Genomic DNA, 21,233 nt, shown 5'->3' on the forward strand with positions numbered 1-21,233 from the left:
GATGTGTGCGCTCAGAAAACCGTATATCTGAAGTTTAAACTCGTATGGTTTAAAACGCATGATTTCAGCGCGATAAACATGATAATCAGAACCAAAACAGATGTTTTTAGCAGGTCCGAGCTGTAATGGCGCAGCTCTATTCTGGAAAAGGGGGCGGGGAGAAGCAGCTCATTTGCATTTAAAGAGACAGGCCCGAAAAACAGCCTGTTTCTGCTTCCACTCAAAATAGGCATTTTCAAAATTATATAATAAATGATCTGTGGAGTATTTTGAGCTGAAACTTCACAGACACATTCTGGGGACACCAGAGACTTATATTACATATTGTAAAAAGGGGCATAATATGTCACCTTTAAGGATAGCTACGTCATAAACTGCAAAAGAGATATTTTTCAAAAACCCATATGACCTGCTCTTTAAAGTTATTCTCGACTGTGTTGGATTGACTGCTTTGATGCGTTGCAATAAGGTAGGGCATTGTTTTGATGCTTACATCAGAAAAAAATATATTTTGCTTTTATTTATTTATTTAATCATTTATTAATTTATGTCATTATTTTATATTTATTTTTAAGCAAGTACCAGATAATGTGTGTCATGTCACGAAATGTTTTTAATACGACTGAAACTGTAGGCTATTTAATGTGATCACAATTCAAGAAAAACATTAGGCCCATTAATTAATTTCAATGGTTATTCAAACAAAGAATAAATTATATAGGAAAGTGAGCAAAGAACATAAATTTTACAGTATCAACGGAGCTTTTTGAAACTCCTAGTCAGTTAAACCATTGCGTTGCAAAATGATTCACCGTTTTGAATTGCTCCAATCGGATCGCGTATCACGAATCATTTGATTCAGATCGGGACTTCTTCGGGGGAAATCCCCCCCTCCCCGCTGTGTGCGTCATGTCGAACGAACACAAATTTTGCAGACAACAGATCGCTGGGAACCCAAGTCTTGTGAAGGCCGTGCTGAGAGGTGTGCACTGGGACGAAAGGGGAGGCATGGCTGCGCAGGGTGGGACGATTAAGTGGGCCAGACCACGGGTTGTCGGTATCAGGAACAAAGTCACCAGGCACCCTAAGTGTCTGCCCGTAAACCAGTTCCACTGAACAAGCAAGTAAATCCTCCTTAGGTGCCGTATGAAGTCCCAGCAACGCCATGGGAGCCGGTCATACCAGTTGTCATCCTTCAAGGCAGCTCTCAGTGCAGACTTCATGGATCGGTGAAAACGTTCACACAGACCATTCGCTTGTGGGTGATAAGCTGTAGTGTGATGAAGCTTAATGCCCAGACTATGCGCGACAGCAGCCCAAAGCTCAGACGTGAACTGGAAACCACGGTCTGAGGAGATATCCAATGGGGTGCCGAATCTGGCGATCCAGGTGCCAATAAAAGCTTGAGCAATGTCTGCAGTTGACGTTGACACCAAAGGAACCACTTCTGGCCACCTAATAGTCCGATCCACCATCGTGAGCAGGTGAGCGTACCCCCGAGACAGCGGAAGAGGACCAACAAGGTCAATGTTCACATGATCGAAACGACGCTCCGGTACCTCGAAACGTGCTAACGGTGCCATAACATGACGCTGCACTTTCGCTCTTTGACAGGCAATGCATGAAGCGGACCATGCGCTCATATCTTTCTATAGGCCGCGCCAGACAAATTTAGAAGCCATCAACTTTTGGGAAGCATTCGTTCCAGGATGTGACAAACCATGGATGACGTCAAAAACGTGCCGTCTCCAGTTCTTGGGTACAACGGGACGAGGACACCCCAATGAAACATCACAAAGAAGTGAAACGCCAGCCTTGTCAAACATGACGTCAGCCAATTTAAGGCTCGTGACTGCTGTCTTCAAGGACTGGACTTCCGGATCGGAACACTGGTCCACGGCCAGACCGGAGTAATTCACCCCCAAGTGTACCGCATTCGTGCTCGCCCGTGACAGGCAATCTGCTACCACATTGGACTTCCCTGCAACGTGTTGAATATCTGTAGTAAATTCTGAATGTAAGCCAGGTGCCGTTGCTGGCGGGCAGACCAATGCTCTGAAACCTTTGACATAGCAAAAGTCAATGGCTTGTGATCGACAAAAGCAGTGAAGTGCCGACCTTCGAGTGAAAAACGAAAATGTTGAATGGCGAGGTAAAGGCCAAGTAACTCCCAATCGAACGTACTGTATTTTTGTTCATTAGGACGAAGTTGGCGGCTAAAAGATTGGCTGCCAATGCCCATGCGCCAACTGTTCCAGGACAGGTCCAACTGCGAAATCAGATGCATCTGCAGTAATAGCGATTGAACTGTCCGGAAGTGGATGCGCCAACATGGCAGCCTCTGCTAGAGCCTGTTTAGTGCTGTCAAAAGCTCCAATCATTTCATCGGACCACTTGAGTATGTGACGAGGGGTACCGCTTTTAAGGGCCCTATAGAGGGGACACATAAGCTCAGCTGCTTTGGGAATAAATCTGTGATAGAAATTAACCATTCCCAGAAATTATTGGAGAGCTTTAATCATAGGCAGGAAAAGGAAAACCCTTAACCGCAGCCACCCGTGAAGGCAATGGGAACGCGCCGGCGCTCGTAATTCTGTGTCCCAGAAAATCGATAGACGAAAGGCCGAATTGACACTTGGTGGGATTAATAATAAGGCCGTGAGCACTAAGGCGGTCGAAAAGCGAACGGAGATGCGACAAATGTTCTTCCTTGGATGTGCTTGCAACCAAAATGTCATGCAGGTAGACAAAAAGAAAGTCCATACCCTGTAACACAGAATTCATGAGCCTCTGAAAAGTCTGAGCAGCATTTTTCAGGCCGAATGGCATTCGCAAAAACTCAAAATGCCCAAAAGGGGTGATAACGGCAGTTTTCGGAATGTCGTCCGGGTGGACTGGTACTTGGTGGTACCCTCGCACAAGGTCTACCTTGGAAAAAATCGTTTTTCCAGCTAGCCGCGCCGAAAAATCTTGAATATGTGGAACGGGGTAGTGATCAGGAATTGTGACATCATTGAGTCTGCTATAATCACCACATGGATGGTAACTACCATCTGACTTAGGTACCATGTGCAAAGGGGAAGCCCAAGGACTATTAGAACATCGTACAATGCCTACCTCTTCCATGTACGCAAACTCAGCTTTAGCGGCAGCTAATTTTGATGAGTCAAGACGGCGAGCGCGAGCATACACAGGTGGACCTGTAGTAGAAACGTGATGCTCCACACCATGTTTCAGTGTTGCCGTAGAAAAAGTTGGCTGAGTTATGTCGGAAAACTCAGTGAGCATGCGCAAAAAGTCACAGCTAGTCTCTGAAGCATTTGACAAAGTTATTGTTGAAAAAACACTGAGCGTACACAGAAAATAATTGAAATCTTTGGCATCTACTAAACGGCGGTTCTGCACATCAACCAACAAACCGTGTGCACACAGGAAATCAGCCCCCAGCAAAGGACGAGCTACCTTAGCCATAACAAAATCCCAAGTGAAACGGTGCCCGTTAAAACACAACTTAACCTGATGCTTACCGTATGTTGGGATTTTGCTGCCGTTAGCAGCCTCCAGTAAGGGGCTCTTAAGCTCAGAACGCGCATCGAAAGGAGTCGCCGGCAGTATGCTCACCTGAGCCCCAGTGTCACAGAGAAAATCTCGTCCCGATATATCATCCGTAATGAAGAGAAGGCAGCCAGTATGTCCACTGTCCACAGCATTCACAGACTGTGTGGTACTTCTACCATGGAAATTACAGGGCAAACGACACTTCCTGGCCCTGTCTCCAAAACGAGCGTGATAAAAACAAAAACCGGAATCGGTTCGCCGTGGTGGTGCTTGTGCAGCCCGATTAGCCGCTCCTAGTAGCGGATTAATGGAGGCGTTGAAAGATGTTGGTATAGCACAACTCTGTGCAGCGGTATGTAAACTGTCCGCCATTTTAGCCAGCTCTCGTAAGTCTGTAATCGTCGTGCGGGCCAAAGCCGTGAGGACTTGTTCTGTCATTTGTCGAAGAAACAGCTCCTTGAATATAAAGCAGGGCTTATGTTCACCTAACAATGTCAACATGTGATCCATAAGCTCAGAGGGCTTTGCATCACCCAGTCCTGGTAATGAAAGAAGCTGCCTCGCACGCTCTGATTCATTCAACCCAAAAGTTCCCAACAGGTAAGTTTTAAGGGCGCCATACTTGTCTTTCTCCGGGGGTTCGTTTAACAGGCTTACAGCTCGTGATGCCGTGCAGCTGCTGAGTGAAGCTACGACGTAGTAATACTTCGTGTCATCTGCAGTGATGTCGCGCAGAGCGAACTGCGCCTCCGCCTGTGCAAACCACGCCGCGGCTTGCTGCTCCCAAAACTCCGGCAACTTGAGTGCAACCGCATTGGCTGTCATTTCGTCTTCCACAACAACGACAAAAACTCTGGAAACGTCCAAGAGCATCGGGGTCACCACATTAAGAGCACAAGGAATTTGGAGTGATAGCGTATTAATATGGAGTACTGCTAAGTACAGTATACAACTACCGACCTTATTTGTCTGAGGATCTTTTGATGTGCTATTCAACAGCTCCTCAGAACTAACAGGCAATCATTGACCTAGACAGCCAGTGGATAAAGCTGAGCCTGAAAAAGTTTCATAAGCTTAAAATGTGTTTGTATGTGTGTGTGTGTGTGTGTAGATGCCGTGGCCTTAATTAAAACTGTTTTGTTAACATGTCAAACGTTACAATTAAATAAGTGGAGACGACATGTGAGCTGGATGCTGAAGCTGTGAACTGGCTAACTTTATTTTCCGAACAACCCACTAGACCAAAACTTTGATCTCTTAAAGGGGAAAACACACTGCCGCTAACCAACATTCTTAAAGGGGAAAACCTTACAAGCACCATATGTGAATTCGTGGCCTTAATTAAAACTGTTTTGTTAACATGTCAAACGTTAAGGGTTTTTCAGCATGTCTCCTGCAATCAGCCAACCAAATAATCAAAACAATGCACTTCAAGGTGTTTATTTTTTATTTATTTATTTTTCTGGTGTGTGTGTGTGTTCAAAGCTGGGAACTGTTTGTATTATTGAATGAGCCCTTTAATTGTAATTATAGGCAAACCACTGAGCACCCAAGCGGAAAATGAGGGATTGTCAATTGAAAGTTTTAAAAGCAGTATTAATTGCTCAACCGGGTTATTTTATTTTTTTTTTTTGCCAAAGGAAAGGTTAATTAGAAGCATAATACAAGGTGGTGGATGGGAATAAGTAAGTCCTCACCCTCGCTTTGTTCCTGACGCAATCCTGTGCTCTGCATGAAGCCTACGCAATGCCACAAGATGTAGTTAACAACACTATGATTTCTAACCTTTGACACAACCAATTTGCATTAACTCTGATGGTGTATTTATAGCACACTGTGTACTGTGACGCACTGGGGTCAAAAATAAACACCAAATACACAGTAATGGGAATGTAGTTATGTGAGTGAAATTAACATTTGGAGCTCCTCTGCAAAGACTGAACATCAGAAATGTAAGTTGAAATGTCAATACCCTGATACAATTCTTAATTAATGAATTAGGCATGTCAAAGTTTCTGGAAAGGCCTGGCACTCTAGGACAAGTAAAAGTGGCTTATAAAAGCTGGCCAAGTTACTCAAACATAACGCTACAAACCATTACAGACTTTGATTTTAACATTTTATTTTTTTTTACATTTACAAATGGAGTTACTTTTTAATATCCATCAGCCAAATACAGAACTCACTCCAAAGTGTGCTAATTAAAACTATTTGACCATGTAACAATCTTTAAGTACCTTTGTACCATGCTGGATAAGAAAAAAAAAACACACACATGCACACACACAAACCTGAATAAATGGAGGTGAAACTGGAGAGAGAAATAGCAGGATCACATTGTCACTGTATGGCTTCTATACAATTACAGCACAGTTACAGTAATGAGTTTTTAGTACACACCCACACAATGCATGTCACATTGGCTTTTTTTTTAACACATAACAGAAAATAAGCTATTTTTAATGGCCAAATTTCCTTATTCACTCACTCCTTTATTTTCCTCATTAAAATAATAAAAAGGAAATAAAGGTCTGCATTGTGTGGAAGGGAGTGTGAAAAATAGAGTTGGAAGTATCAACATATTTCTGAGCGCTTTAATACATAAAGGGTAAATATGTTGAACATTGTTGGTTGAATAGCCAAGTATTGGCAGTTATTTCTAAATACACACAAGGGAATATATATGTGTTTAAAATACTTTTGGTCCTGATGGTGTAACATGTCAAGCTCAATTTAAAACAGTTTTTAAACTGCATTTTGCTAATTATAATACATATTGGTTTTGACCTCATATTAATCGAGAGACTTATAGTAAATTATTTTTCACACCATTGGAACATTTAAAATAAACTGCTGAACTGCTGACCAAAGCCATTCCCTAATTTATTTACAGAAACTATAAAGTATCTAAAATAAATATAGTAAATATGGTATCTATATATGTATGGGCTGCTATTTTCAAGTGATTCAATTCAGTTCCAGTACATATACAGATTTTTTTTTTTTTAAACTTATTTGATTTGTCCTAAAACTACACTAGTGGATCAGCTCAGAAAACTCTTCAGAATACTTAATGACAACCAATGGATGTAATGTGCTGTGAAAGGAATCTGAATTACTGGCCAGATAGAAGCAATACAGTGGAACAGAGAGTGTTTAATACTTTTGTCGGAATTAGTGTTTAACATAGTCTTCAATTAAGACTCAGTTCAGATTTTAACAGACGTTAATGTGCTCAAATATGAGCCAAGCTTTTAAAAGCTGGACAGATTCAATCACACTAATGCAAAGATGATTTGACTGAGTCAATGAACACATTAGCCACAAAGAGTGAGCTCTGCACTGTCTCATAACTAGTTGTAAACAATGCTACGGTATATTATTATCCACACTGACTAGAGCAAAATTTTAATAATGCTTGGCTGCAAAAATGTTTGAAACAATCACATTGTGTCGATTTAAAGAAGTACTAGTGTTCTGACTGACACAGCTCGCAAATGCCCTCAAATGCTCTCCAAAAAATGCATCATGCATCATGGATTATATCTTGCATTATGAAATCACCGACTTGACACACTCCCACATGCGAAATTTTCAACAAGACAACAGTTTACATATGGATGTAAAGTAGAAAGAAGCATTTAAACAGTACAGTATATGGTAGTAATTCAGCTCCTTTTATGGCCCCCGGCTCAGTGCTTGCAGGAATAACCTTATCAGGTTCTGGTTCATCTCCATTGACTTTTAGTTGTTGCTTCTGGGCTTGCAGTCAAGAGGCCCGACTCTGATGGATGGGTGGAGATGTAGTTTGGTTCAGCACTGATTTACTATTGATCGGTGATATGTTATGAGTAGTACTATGCCATACTGTCCCCCACTAAATGTGTTATAGTCACAAGACGAAGAAAAAAACGTTCAACTTTGGATATTAATATATAATTCTGGAAACAGACATAAGAACATACAAGACATTATTTACACCAAAAAAAATGGTGAAGAAACAATTTTTAAGAATAAATTATTAGTAAATTGCACAACTAATGGCAAGCAGCACATTGATTTAAACATGAATTTTGAAATAGAAAGACTAAAATAATATTTATTTTAACACATACGCCAATCATATTTACATAACATTCACATTATTAACCCATAAGAGTTTCCCCATTATACATATGTCCCCAAGATGCATAAAATGGCAGATAACTTTCCATGATGTTGCATTTAAAGCATGCTGGGAGCATGCTTGGCTTTTATTGTTTATTTTAATTGCAATCGGAATCTACTTACTTACTTTAATGAAAGTTTGCTCATTATGAAAACCACATTTGGTGAGTTTTATTACACTAGCTGTTGAGACATTTCTACACAGAGGCAATGAATTCGCTCAAACAGCTTGCCTGTAGCTCAAACAGTAAAGCAATCTGCTAGCAACACCAAAATTGTAGGTTTGATTCCCCGGGAGTGCAAGAAATGCATAGCTTCAATGCAATGTAAGTCACTTTAGTGATGACACTTTTCTGCTTCAGAGCAAAGATGTGTGATATCAAAGATCTGGTATATGTCTTTAATGTACTGGTGCAATACTGTACAGTCCCTGCAAAGCACAGTGTGGCAGATATCAGCTGTATCTGTCTAGCATTCACAACCAACCTGCAAGATGGGAGATTCTGCCATGTAAATTTTATTCTGCACAAATTCTGGTGATAGTTTCAGTGACGTTACCTGATTTGCATAATTACAGTAGTGAATCTACCACAAAAACAATGAAGACAGCAGGTGCAAATATACAACAGTAACAGTGGGTGCAATTAATTTGTAGTGAATTGCACTCACAAACAAACAGACTAAACTTCCTTCTCGCAGCATCTGTTCAGCAAACCATTTGTGTCTTATTCAGTAGAGCCCAAGGCATATAGTGTTGCTTCCTAGACCATCCATTCAGCAGGAGAGGCTGTTCCATCTCCATCCAAACTCCTCTGTGATTCCCCCCCAGACCCAGGCAACAATCAGTCCCCCACGTCTTTATGCCTACAGTAAAACATTGTTTTCATTGGACAGCAAAGTTAAGGAGTGCTTGAGGAAGGATGCTTACTGAATAATGCATGTGTAGTCATTTGCAATGAACGCAATCATACATTTACATTGCTTTCAAAATCCCACACAAGTTAAAGTCATAGCTGATGAAAAACTGATGAAACCGCAAACTTTGCATTCTTGAATTAACTATATACATCAAAATAAATACATAAAAATACCGTGACACCCTGTTCAGTTGTCTGAAAGCAAGGTGGGATGACATTTTTGCTACTGAAATCAATATTGATTTCACTATATGATTTTCTCAGTTTTTTTTTTTTTTTTACAAAACAAGATTTAAGACAAAGTGTACATGAAAAAGTGAAAGTGAAAACGAATTAATCACAATCCAAACAAAGATGCTGCACACATGCAGAATGAGCAGTTTTTAATCTAAACTACATTGTATAATTTCGAAATTTGAAGCAAAAAACAGAATGGTCTGAAATGAGTTTTGTGAAACTATGCTACATAAAACATCTGCACAAAACTAAATCAGCAGACGGTCTGAATGAGAGTGCAAATTCACTCTGACAGTAGGTGGCGTTTATGGAACAGCAGCTATAGGGTATTCTATAGTCTTTGGTATTATGCAGAGAGGCAGAGAGGCAAAATGAAAAGAAAATGAAAAACTTTTCAAAAGACAGTCAAAGTCAGTTTCCCTCAGAGATGCATTCATATAAACTCCCACCCCCAATTGTACTGCAATTCGTTTAACATCTCAACCTGACAGACAGGACAGTCTGAGCTTGTTTCAAAAAGACTCTGCCACAGGTTGAAAATGGCTTAGTAATCCCTGCATGGAGCTCTGCCATCATAGGAAACATCCATTTTCATTTCCATCAGATGTGTGGAGCACCTCAGGCAACATCAGCTGCTGGCCGATGCCCCTGACATGTGGAGATTTGAGGCTGATAAATTCTCTCACCTAGTCCAAGCACTCTGAGCTGCTCAGATCAGCACACTCTCTCCGTGTACAGCGAGAAGTCCTCAGCTTTCTTGATTTACGCTGGTGTTCAGTTCAAATGCAAATCACTGTAGGCTTATTTATTTCTACACACTTAAAAAAAAAAGCCCTTCATGATTTAGTATTAGAGGAGAAATAGCAGCTGCAGGGACAAAGAAAAATAGTAAAACAAAACAACAAATAAAGCGTAGTAGTTGTAGCAATAGCTATTTAGTTATTTAAAATTAATGTATGTTCCACTGCTATAAAGAGCACTGGTAAATTACTTAAAGAAAAATATGTATGATGCAAGAAAAAGGCAAATGTCAGGACTAAAAAATGATTATAAAGCTTCGCATTAAACATATACATAGCCTTTAAAAATAAAGCATACACTTTAACAGTCAACATGTTCTTTGTTGTTCAATGTTAAATGGAATTGTGGTAATGTTTACACCTGCTTGTTCATTCTGGGTCAGAAATAAATGTGCATAACCAATTTAAAAAGGTGGACAAATTGAGGGCAAGATACTTTATTGCAAAAAAAAAAAAAAACGATATGTGTCAGGGTTTCTCAAGGGGTTTATACATCTATCAAGGGGTATATTAACAATGTGGTATGGTTTGGCAGAGAAATGGCCAAAAACAGCTTTTGTGGGTGTGGAGTTATGGATGATAGATCGGACCTGACTGTGACAACGAATGGTGTGTGTTTCATTCACAGATCACAACCTATAATCCTCTGAGTCACTTCAGCCATAACATATATTATCATGGTTTTACAAACATGTATTGAATTATGTGTTACAACTGCAAAAAGGATTCAGCAAAATGTATTTTGGTTCAATTCTATAGCAGCCTTTAAGTATCACTAAGCATATTTTCCTTTGATCTCTACTGAAGTCCAGCATCAAAATGAATTTGTTTTATATGAAAACGAATCGTTTAAGTAATGAGTTTCACTAATGAAGTAGAGGAGACCAGTAAGTGTTGTGACATTTTTTGCTGTAGCACCTGTCTAATGACTGTAGGGCTTTTTTAAATATAATGTGTCTCAAATTTTCTCACAATTAAAAACTTAATTTACTAGTGTACTGCACATGTACATGAATTTGTTAAAGGAATAGTTCACCCAAATATGAAAATTTGCTGAAAATGTACTCACCCTCAACCCATTCAAGATGTGTATGAGTTTGTTTCTTCTTCAGAACAGATAAGATATACATTTTGAATGCTATCAGGCTGTAAAGGGACTGCCACAAGTACAACAAAAAAATGTTTATGAAAAACATTGCCTACCCTAACTGTGATGATTGATTTGTTTCTTACAAACACATAGCTTTTTGCTTCACAAGATGTTAAGTGATGGACATGAGTTGCATCAATAACTTCTGGATTATCGTAATGTTGTTATTTTTTTATTTTTTTATTTTAATTTTTTATCAGCTGTTTGGACTCATTCTGACGGCACCCATTCACTGCAGGGGATCCATTGGTGAGAAAGTGATGTAATGCTAAATGTGTCTTTAGTGCATTCTCAGGACCAGCACTGGTGTACAGAATGTGTGAGCTCATCAGATTCATCAAAATGTCCCTCGGTATGAGTGAGATAAACTGTGTGCAGCAGCAGAATAAAACATTTACACTCTTTACAGCATATGGCGCTCAGTCAATGACTCCGTTATGTAATATCCACAGTATTATATAACAACATCACATCTGCAAGGGATAAAGATAAACTGACTGTACATTATCCCAACTTTTTACACAGCTGCTTACGAAACAAATAAATTGATTTGAAAATATTGATTATGAATATGTTAAGATACAGACCACAGAGGTACAAGTGACATGGTACTAGCACAGCTATTTAGGACAATTGTTGTTTGATAACTGACAATGGACAGTTATACAGTTTAGTGGTCATTTTACTAAAATATCTGACCACAGAATGAAGTGATTGACCAATTGGTATCAAGCATATCATAGACCATAGCAAGCACATTTACTATGTGGCAGCAGTCTACACTGTGTCCTTTCATATACTGTATTTGTTCTAAAATTGGGATGTTGGTTTGATCTTGCTCCCTCTGTCTGGAAACACACACACACACACATACACACAGACAGTATAGTGAGATGTGAGTGAGATGTGTGTTGTGTGACACTCTTCAGAACTCGATTGCAGTAGAGTCAATAAACATGCTGGGTCATATTCCTTATCTCCAATCCAGTTTCATCTGGGTGTGTACTTATTTTTATTTCTTTCCCGTGCTTGGGGCCCAAAGCTCTGCCTCAGACGTGGTCCTCATACTTATTACATCTCCACACACGTTTATCTCACATTATTTGTCAGATCACAGCCACACCAACCCAGCCATACTGTGTTTCCACTGGACAGTAATAATGGGTAATGCGGTTGATGGATGTTTGGTTATGTTCACAGAATAACCAATATTGCCTCAATAAAAGCTGCATATTGTGTTGTGGAGAATATTTTTATTTCTCTTTAATTAAGCAAGAATCCTAACAGAGTGTGATGATGCAAAGTTTTGTTATGAGTGCTCCCATAAAACTGGAAAACACTTTCTCGATCTAGTAAGATTTAATCTGACTCGCTTTGTTTTATACAGCTTCCAAGAGTAATGATGTTTTTCTGTTAGTCAATCTGGAAATAAAGTTGTTTACAAGCAACGAGTATGAAATAACCACTAGATTTGAAAAAGTTTGCAAGGTTAGCAACATCAAATCTTTGAAAGATATGAAAGATATTCAGAGTTTTATTTGAAACTGCCACACCATTATTTAAATTATTTTTTTCCACTAGTGTGGTATGATATATCTGAGAAAAACTCACTGCTAAATGACATGAATGAACAAAAACAACTGTAACTGATCATTTTACATGTCAGTCAAGTTGCTTTTTCTGTCTAAGTGAGCGGTTCTTGATCAGAATATGCTCTAAAAAAAAAAAAAAAGATATAAATGTAAAACATAAATGCAAGGTAAATATATAGAATATATGATACGTATGTATGTATATACAGTGTATATATATATAGATCACATTACAAGCACTTTATTACCATAAAACATAACTTAAAAAAAACAGTAAATAACACAGGAAAAGGAATGATTCACAAAAAAGTGCAGTCCATAAGCAGTCTGTGTATAATGTCTTTCTGGCCAGCAGCAACAGTCCTGGAATAACCACAGGCCTTCATCTGTCAAAACTGCCTTGGGTGGATCAAATACTAAAATGGTACTCACAATATGACTGGGCAGCCATATGCAACCCAGTCCTGTTGAAATCCCGCGCTGTACATGTGACAATCCTCCATCACTGTCATGCTTACCGTGCCTCGACTCACTCGCCGCTCGTCTGCTCAGGGTTAAGGCTAGAAGGGATACATATGGCGCTACTGGGCATGCGCACATGAATGAATAAATGAATGAATGAATTATGCATTTATATAGCGCTTTATTGTGTATTGTGGGGCTCTCCTCAACCACCACCAGTGTGCAGCATCCACCTGGATGATGCGACAGCAGCCACAGGACAGCGGGGCCACATCAATACAGCGTAATTTTTGTCACACTGTACAACAATAATTACTATTTTTTCATTCTTGTAAGGAGTAGGTTTAGGGTTGGGGTAGGTGTAGATGTTAATAAAACACAATCTAATAGGTAGAAAATTAAATGTATTGTTAGCTTCCGGTCAAGCTGTATCCCTTCTAGCCACAACCTCTGCTCAGCTCATGGTGTTTCGTCTGTCGTCACCACTACCGGCACTACTCGCGGCACTCTCACTCGTCAGTCTGGCACTCTCACACTGGCATCCTCTCAGTCATACACTTCTTTAGGCATCCCCATGTCTCCTCCACCAGGCAGGCTCTTCCACTGACGCTGGCACTGGCGCACCACAATGACTGACCGTCGTAACAACAAGCTCAATGCTCCTGCTCTCCATGGTGCACTCTTAAAAGGGTCATGAACTGAGAAATCAAAATGTCTTCGATCTTTTGACATATAAGAGGTCACTGTACTATAAAAATATCATGTAAATTTCAGAACTCAAAACTTTCTCGTTAGTCTAAAACAGCCTATTCTGGTTGTGGAATGTGCCACCTTAAGACATAATAGTGTGGCTAAACACCGCCTCCGCAGAAGAAGATCAACACCTGCTTCTACATCACTGCCTGTTTAGCCCCGCCCACTGATTTGCACGTGTAGTGTAAATAACGAGAGAGGAAAATGCAGTTCTACGCAGAAATCAAATGATAAAGATGCTCCGAAGAGAACAAGACGCTGTTCAGTGCCAAGTTATGGAAAAACACAGTCTTTGCATTGTCTTCCTTCTGATCCCAACATTAGGAAAGAGTAGATTAACTTTATTTTTAATGATCAGTAACAACTTGGTCCTTTGTTCACTTCATTTTACTGTGGATTCATTTACAAATAAGGCACAATTCAATGCAGGATTTCCAGAAAGACTGAAACTAAAAGATGACGCTGTGCTGACTATATTGGATCCGACAGTAACGTCGCACCACACAAGTATGAGTAACTGTTTTTATTACATGGTCACTATTGCTTTGTCTGTTATACCAGATCGTTAAGTTTATTTTTAATGAAGTTCCAGACCTCATCAGTAAAAACTTGGTCCTTTGTTCACTTCATTTTACTGTGGATTCATTTACAAATAAGGCACAATTCAATGCAGGATTTCCAGAAAGACTGAAACTAAAAGATGACGCTGTGCTGACTATATTGGATCCGACAGTAACGTCGCACCACACAAGTATGAGTAACTGTTTTTATTACATGGTCACTATTGCTTTGTCTGTTATACCAGATCGTTTGATATGTAATGAGTAGTTATGCGTTTTTAATCTAAATGACAGCAGTGTCCATCTATGAATGATGTAGGGTGTCAAACATAAACTTTTAGCCAATCATTGCAGTGGGCATTTACTTCTGAATCTACAATCCGCCACGCCTATTCAAACAGAGTGTTCCGATAAAATAGCCTATTCTAATTTATGATGTTTTTTGATGTAAAGAAATCTTGATAACATTATAAAACAGTACAAAATAATAAGCAATAAAAGGCATTGCATGACCCCTTTAAAGTGCAACAGTCTCCACCCCGTCATGACCAGCCTATCGCACTGCACTGTTGATTATAGTCTATTAACTTGTGAGACCCATTTGCTATTCAATGCAGCTAAATGATTGGGTGTATGAAACTTTTTGTGGCTGCTGCTCTCCAGTCACCAACTAAGACTTCTGTAAAGATATTCGGGGCCGAGTAAAGAAATCTTTGATGAAGCACAGTAGAATTGAAATGTGGTTCACAACAACCTACAGTGCCTCATCTTAACTGAAGACTTCACTGGAGCATTTCAAAAAGGACCCTGTTTCTTTTACAGTGTACCACAATGCCAAAGCGGAACCTGATTAGTGCACTACAACCTGAAATCTTATTCATGCATCGACTTGACATCCTCATTTTACTCGTGTTTTTGTTATAAAGGGAGCTCCCAGAGGCACTTTATTGCCAATCTACCATGTCTCTCCATCACCACAACACTGTAATCAAGCCTCTTTGAATTTACAGGTAACTCTGACAAGACAGCTTCCAAGTTCCAATTGTTTAAAGGCCGTTAAAAAACACAACAGCTCATTACACACACTTCACTGCGGTAATGAAAACAATGAATGGCAGCTTGTTTTTTTTTTTTTTTTTTTTTTTTAAAAAAAAAAAAAAAAAAAAAACTCTAGCTTTCTATTCTACTTGTTTTTCTTTGTTTGTGTATATATATATATATATATATATATATACACACACACACCTTGCTACGTGTACTGCGTTAGGCTAACCGAGACTTGTCATTTGCACTTATATATTGTTGCTCATAATAGCTTTTTAACATTTTTATTATTTGCACTAAAGATGTGACGGCCAGTGTGGGCCACTTTCTTATGCTGACATGCTGTACAATATTCTAGCTCAGGTTTGCTAATGTTAATTAGCAGAGAGAGCCTCATCAATCAGCCCCACCATCAATCTTTTGCTCTCTCTCTCTCTCTCTCTCTCTCTTTCTTTCCAGGAGAAGATTGGAATTTTTATGAGTAGCAATTGCGAAGCAACAATCCACACTCCAAGTTTAGCTATATGAGGAGCTAGGTATGTTTGTGTGAGTACAAGAAATAATGAGAAAGATGGATATATAGAGAAATACAGGGTAAAGGGGGTAAAGTAAAAGATGGGGGTCTGAATTTGAGAACTACAAGAAAGTCAGTGACTCAGAGACTAATAAGGCATACTATGTGTATTATGTTTTGAAAAGTCTTTAAGTTTAAGAGCTTCTAAATGGGTTGAATTTACTGAAATCTAACATGCTTCATTGATTTAAAGATGACTTACTGTATACTGTCAAAACTAATAATGTTAAGAAATAAACATACAGTAAGACAGAACAAATTTAGCTGATTTGTGTGAAATTTTTCCCTAAGAAACCTAATTTATTGTGCAGCCTTCATCTCACGCTCTGCCTCTCACATACACACACAGAAAGAAAATGAGGTAAAGCACTTTTTCTCTTCAAGAACTTTTATCCTTTATCCTGAGGCAAACCCTGATGATTAATCACACAATTCAGCGAAAGTGCTACATCAAACATCACATTCATTTTTCATGGTCAGCAGCCATGTCACTGTACTCACTAGATCCCACCCATCCACCAACCCTAAAAACCCTCCCTTCACTCACTCCTTAGAAAGCCCTGCTAAGGTTCAATGATAAGGTTTTGCTGTAAAATGGGTGAAATGTGTGTGTTGTGAGCTGACTGTCACACAGTGCAGCTGGTGCCAGACTGTAAATTAGACTTCCTCCGCTGCAGGGAGACTAAATAATTTGCCGTTCATGCCATTTGAGCAACTTTTTTAAGTAATTATTGTTCAATTGGACCAATTTATATAGTGCTGAGTGGACTGGGAGCTACACAGACCTGGGAATACTGACAGCTCGAGTAAATGAGAGCACTGGGCAACCGAATCAAAGGGTGATGAATGGAGCATTTGCTTTTTAAATAACCTGTTAGTGTGGCAACTCTATCCATTTGCTGCAATTACGTAAGCCATAAAGATCTACAAATGAGATCTGGTCAATAGCTATATTGATTTGACTCTCTCTTTGTCCTTAGATATTCTGCCTCACATAACCTCCTCCAAAGTTTTCTCTTTTTTTCCTCCATATATTTCTAATCGGGCTACGCTCCTTGCCACTTCTAATGCAATTTGGTTCCCACAGGACCAGAGAGAGATTTATGAGAAGTATTAGTGCATTAATATATTAGTTCTGTTCTTTTTTCAGTAGTTCCATTGACTGTGTACTGGTCACACTAACAGAATGTCTGAATTAGGTCTGTGAGTTTGCATACTGGCCGTTAGAGAGACTTTAAATGTTCTCTCTACTTGAATAAAGTAGGAGGAGAAGAAGAAGAAGAGAGAGGAGAGCGTTTCATGTATGTCTTAGAGGTACTAAATATTTCATCCAGCAAGCAAATTTTGTCAAAGTTAAAGATGCTTCATTGCTTCCTCCGAGGCAAAATGATCTTAGATCAAGGTCTGCTTTTGTTCTGCACCTTTGCTCATCTGTGTTAGGTGCACATCAGTTGTGTTTTATTGGGGATTCTAAAAATTAACAACTCTATCAGCAGAATTTTATATGGAGTGAAACAGTGTCACTTTCCACCATAGTAATAGTGCTTTAATCTGCTCTACCGTCTGGCCACATCCAATTCTATGATCTGTATCACAGCTCTTGTGCTTTGATGTACCCTGTGCTAGCATCTTGTTACCTGGTTCTTGGCTCACTTGCATCCCCTGATCTACATTTTCTTGACTATGCTGAACCAAAGTTGCCATCCAAAGCCTGATCCAGTGTCTCATCTCTCCCTGCCAAAGCTATTACCACCATAATACACTGTGGGAAGACTTCTTCATTCATTTACATAAGAGTCTGGGACAGGGGACAGTTCTAGGATTGCAGTCTTAAGAAGGGCTCAGCGCCCAGCCTGGAAATGAGCTGTGACTTATGGACTGAGGATGGCCTGTCATCATTTACTCACATTTTCGGCACTCCAAACCCAAATAACTTCTTCTGTGGAAAAAAAAAGACATTTAGAAAAATTCCCTAGAGTGGAATAAGTCTTTCAAGCTCCAAAATGCAAAATAAATAAACACACACTTGAGTTTGTAATGACATGAGGGTGAGTAAATGACAGAATTGCTTCAAGTGTGATTTATTGGTGTTGGTCTGCCTGAGCTGAATCTGTTCTAACATTATGTAAATCCCTAGGCTGCACTAGTGATCCAGACAGGAAAAGAGTTTGTCGTTCAGGCCCCCAGAGGCGAGTACCACAACTTAAACTCCATAGTCAGGCAAAAAGGGTCTGTGCATGCATAAATAAGCACACACATATGGATACAACCTCGATTCACAAACAACTAGTATTATCCTTGTCTTTTCTAGTTACATCTCTTTTCCAACTTAATAAACTCAGATTTAATAAAATCAAATCAAATCACTTTTACTGTCACATCACGAACAGCACGTGCCGTGGTGAGTGAAATTCTTGAGAACAGTGCAGAATACATTTTACTTGCAGACACTATACAATTTTGCATACTTACAGACAATATACACAATTGAAACTGCACAATATACAATTGGATATATACCCAATATACATAGTTTACAATTAGACGTACTTTACAGTTAACAATACACATTATACACATTATGTACACAATATAAACAATAAATATATGAGATTACACATGACATACACTTAGTACACATAATGTAGTTTGGATGTTTGAGTATAAAAATAAAAGTATAAAAGTAAAAGTTTGAGTAAAAGAATACAGACCAATAAATACCTGTTCTAAATGTTTTGTCTCGCTCTAAACTATCAACAAACAGCTGTGTCGTTAATTAAAGACCTTTTTTTTCAGTGTGTCTGAGTTGATATTTCAGTTCCCTTTCAGTCGGTCACTCCCGACGTCACGTCGGCTGACCGACGAAATTGGGATCTCGCTTAGAGAGACCAATCCACTTCGAGTGTAAACTAAACGAGCCAATGCACATTGGCATGCGATTATTGCATCCAGCTGCTGCTGATCACAGCGTGAGTATAAGTAGGCAGCAGATGCAACGCATATACACACACCTAGACTCCGCCTCAGACCGGCAAAGAGACGCCCGGGCTGGGTCCCTGCATTCTCCCGCGCTGCCCCACCGCAGGTACGCCTGTAGTTCCGTTGATGCCACTTGCACGGCGTCTGAGAGCCTGGCTAGAGCTACCCAGCCCGTCTCGTTGGCTCCGTCGAACCGTCAGGCTCGGCTATGCGATTTTCCCTCCTTCAGGGAACGAGGGTTACATACGTAACCGTGACGTTCTCCTCACTTCTTCTTCTCATTTCTCCCCAGCACGACACCAGGAGAGAGTGATTTGATGGACCTGGTTGTGCATTGGTGTTGAGCAACGTTAAAAGATCATTTGTCACAGGAGTGAATAATATTGTCACTTTTTCTCTGTGATTTGAGAATTCAGGTGATATTGCACTTCATAATGATTTTAAAGTGTGTACCTACACTCTATTGTGATCAATTGCCCATCACAAATGCTCTCAGTAAACACCAAGAGTTTCATGTATGTTATTTTTAAATGCATATAGTACTGTATATATGAAATGTATTATAGTTTAAATTAAATTAATATAGATAAAATACTTTTCTTTACATATATATGATCAAATCATATAAATCATAAATCAACACTTGAAATCCCTAATACTTAGTGAGAGGCACAAATGAGGATCATGACTAAAATTTAGTACCATTACCATACTGTACCAAAAAAAAAAAAAAAAATGAAGAAAAAATATATGCGCCTCGGGACGCTTCAGCTGTACTAGAGGAGCAAAAAAAAAAAAAAAAAATGCAGAAAAAATATATGGAAAAGGTATAGGTAAATTTCTGCTAGGACATTATCTGTTACGTTTACATATATTTCCTTTAAACCTACAACACAACACAGCGCAATGTATACTTTAAAATATGAGTAAAACACCTGTGAAAAATCAATAAGGAAAATTCCTTCATATTCACACAGTATTGTGTCCTATTTTTACAGACTTTTTTTTTTAGAGTACACAAGCAAAAGCCACTTTGAATATGGGTGTGTCCAACCTATTTGCATGTGCAGTTATTTGCATAATTATTCATAGTACATGTAGAATTCTCCTAGTAAACAGCCCATATAGCGAACACGGAAAGTACAAGCAAATTTGTACCCTTTATTTAGGACCTTAGTAAATCAGGGCCTTTTGACAGTAATATTTCTATTTTAACAGCTGCTTCTGGTCATTTTAGGTTTACTGGGAAAGGAAAAGACCAATGAACAATGTAGACAGCCAATAAAAGTAATTGTCGATCTCCCCTCCCTTTTTAGCACTGTTTCCCACCCTACCTCTTTTCTGCCATCTGGTTGCATCCTAAGTTATGATCAGCACAATGGAATAAAATTTAATTAATCAACATTGTTAGCCTGAGCGTACAAATTGATTTACAAGCCTCGCTCTGAACTATAAACATAGCTGTGTCAATAGAGACATCTTTCTCATTGTGTCGGTATGGCAGTACTCCTCCCACTTTCTCCCCCCTCTCTCTCTATCCCTACTCCTTAATTTTGTTCACTCATTGACAGGCTATTAATTAACAAAGTTCATCAATGGTGGCTGCCTTCATTTGTTTTCCTGTCATGAGTCTTGCCATACCGTACATGCTCCGGGAACAGAAATTGGCATTAATAATACCATCTGATCTGCATGCAGAGGTCATTTTTAATTATTATAAATTACCTCTGCAGCTTAAAAGGACAAGAGTCAAAAAACCTAGCAGGAGAGAGAAAATAAATAAAAAAACTTGTCTAACAGTAACAGAAAGCTAACAGAAAAACAATGCAGCAGTACATCTCAATCACAGATAATAAATCCATTCTCCACATCCGACATGGGTAACATCAGCCAGAACGTATGAGCACAATTATCAATAAAACAAACAGATGTTTGTTGACACCTGAGGCAAATTATTAAAAATTATGATGAGAGAAAAACAAACGATATACACAAAATGTATTATGGGAAAAAAAACCACATTATTATTTGTTTTTATATTATATTTATTTGCACTATAGTTTTTAACATAATAATTATACAAAATGTTTCTTGAGCAGCAAATCAGCATAATGAAATAATTTCATAATTTCTGAAGGATCATGTGACACTGAAGACTGGAGTAATGGCTGCTGAAAATTCAGCTTTTCCATTACAGGAATAAATGACATTTCAAAATACATTAAATAGAATACTGTAGGAGTAGATACAAGCATCTACACGCGTATAGAATGTGTCTAGCATACACGCGCAAGTGATCAGCATACTGGAAAATCCCTCCGCTCGGGATAAATATTCTACACTGAAGGCGTATTTGTTAAAGACGTTCAGTTTATCAGTGACTGAAAGAGCACGCCGTTTACTTTCCCTGCCCGGCCTCGGAGATTCACGTCCGTTTGAG

General features: G+C 39.1%; 1 pseudogene; it reads right to left on the bottom strand.

Annotated features, from left to right (window-relative positions):
- Nucleotides 1-858: 858 nt before the first annotated feature.
- On the bottom strand, nucleotides 859-4,383 carry LOC107690222 (uncharacterized; annotated as a pseudogene).
- Between the last annotated feature and the right edge of the window lie 16,850 nt (nucleotides 4,384-21,233).

This window comes from Sinocyclocheilus anshuiensis, unplaced genomic scaffold, assembly GCF_001515605.1.
Source record: "Sinocyclocheilus anshuiensis isolate Anshui unplaced genomic scaffold, SAMN03320099.WGS_v1.1 scaffold2495, whole genome shotgun sequence".
NCBI classification, from domain to species: domain Eukaryota; kingdom Metazoa; phylum Chordata; class Actinopteri; order Cypriniformes; family Cyprinidae; genus Sinocyclocheilus; species Sinocyclocheilus anshuiensis.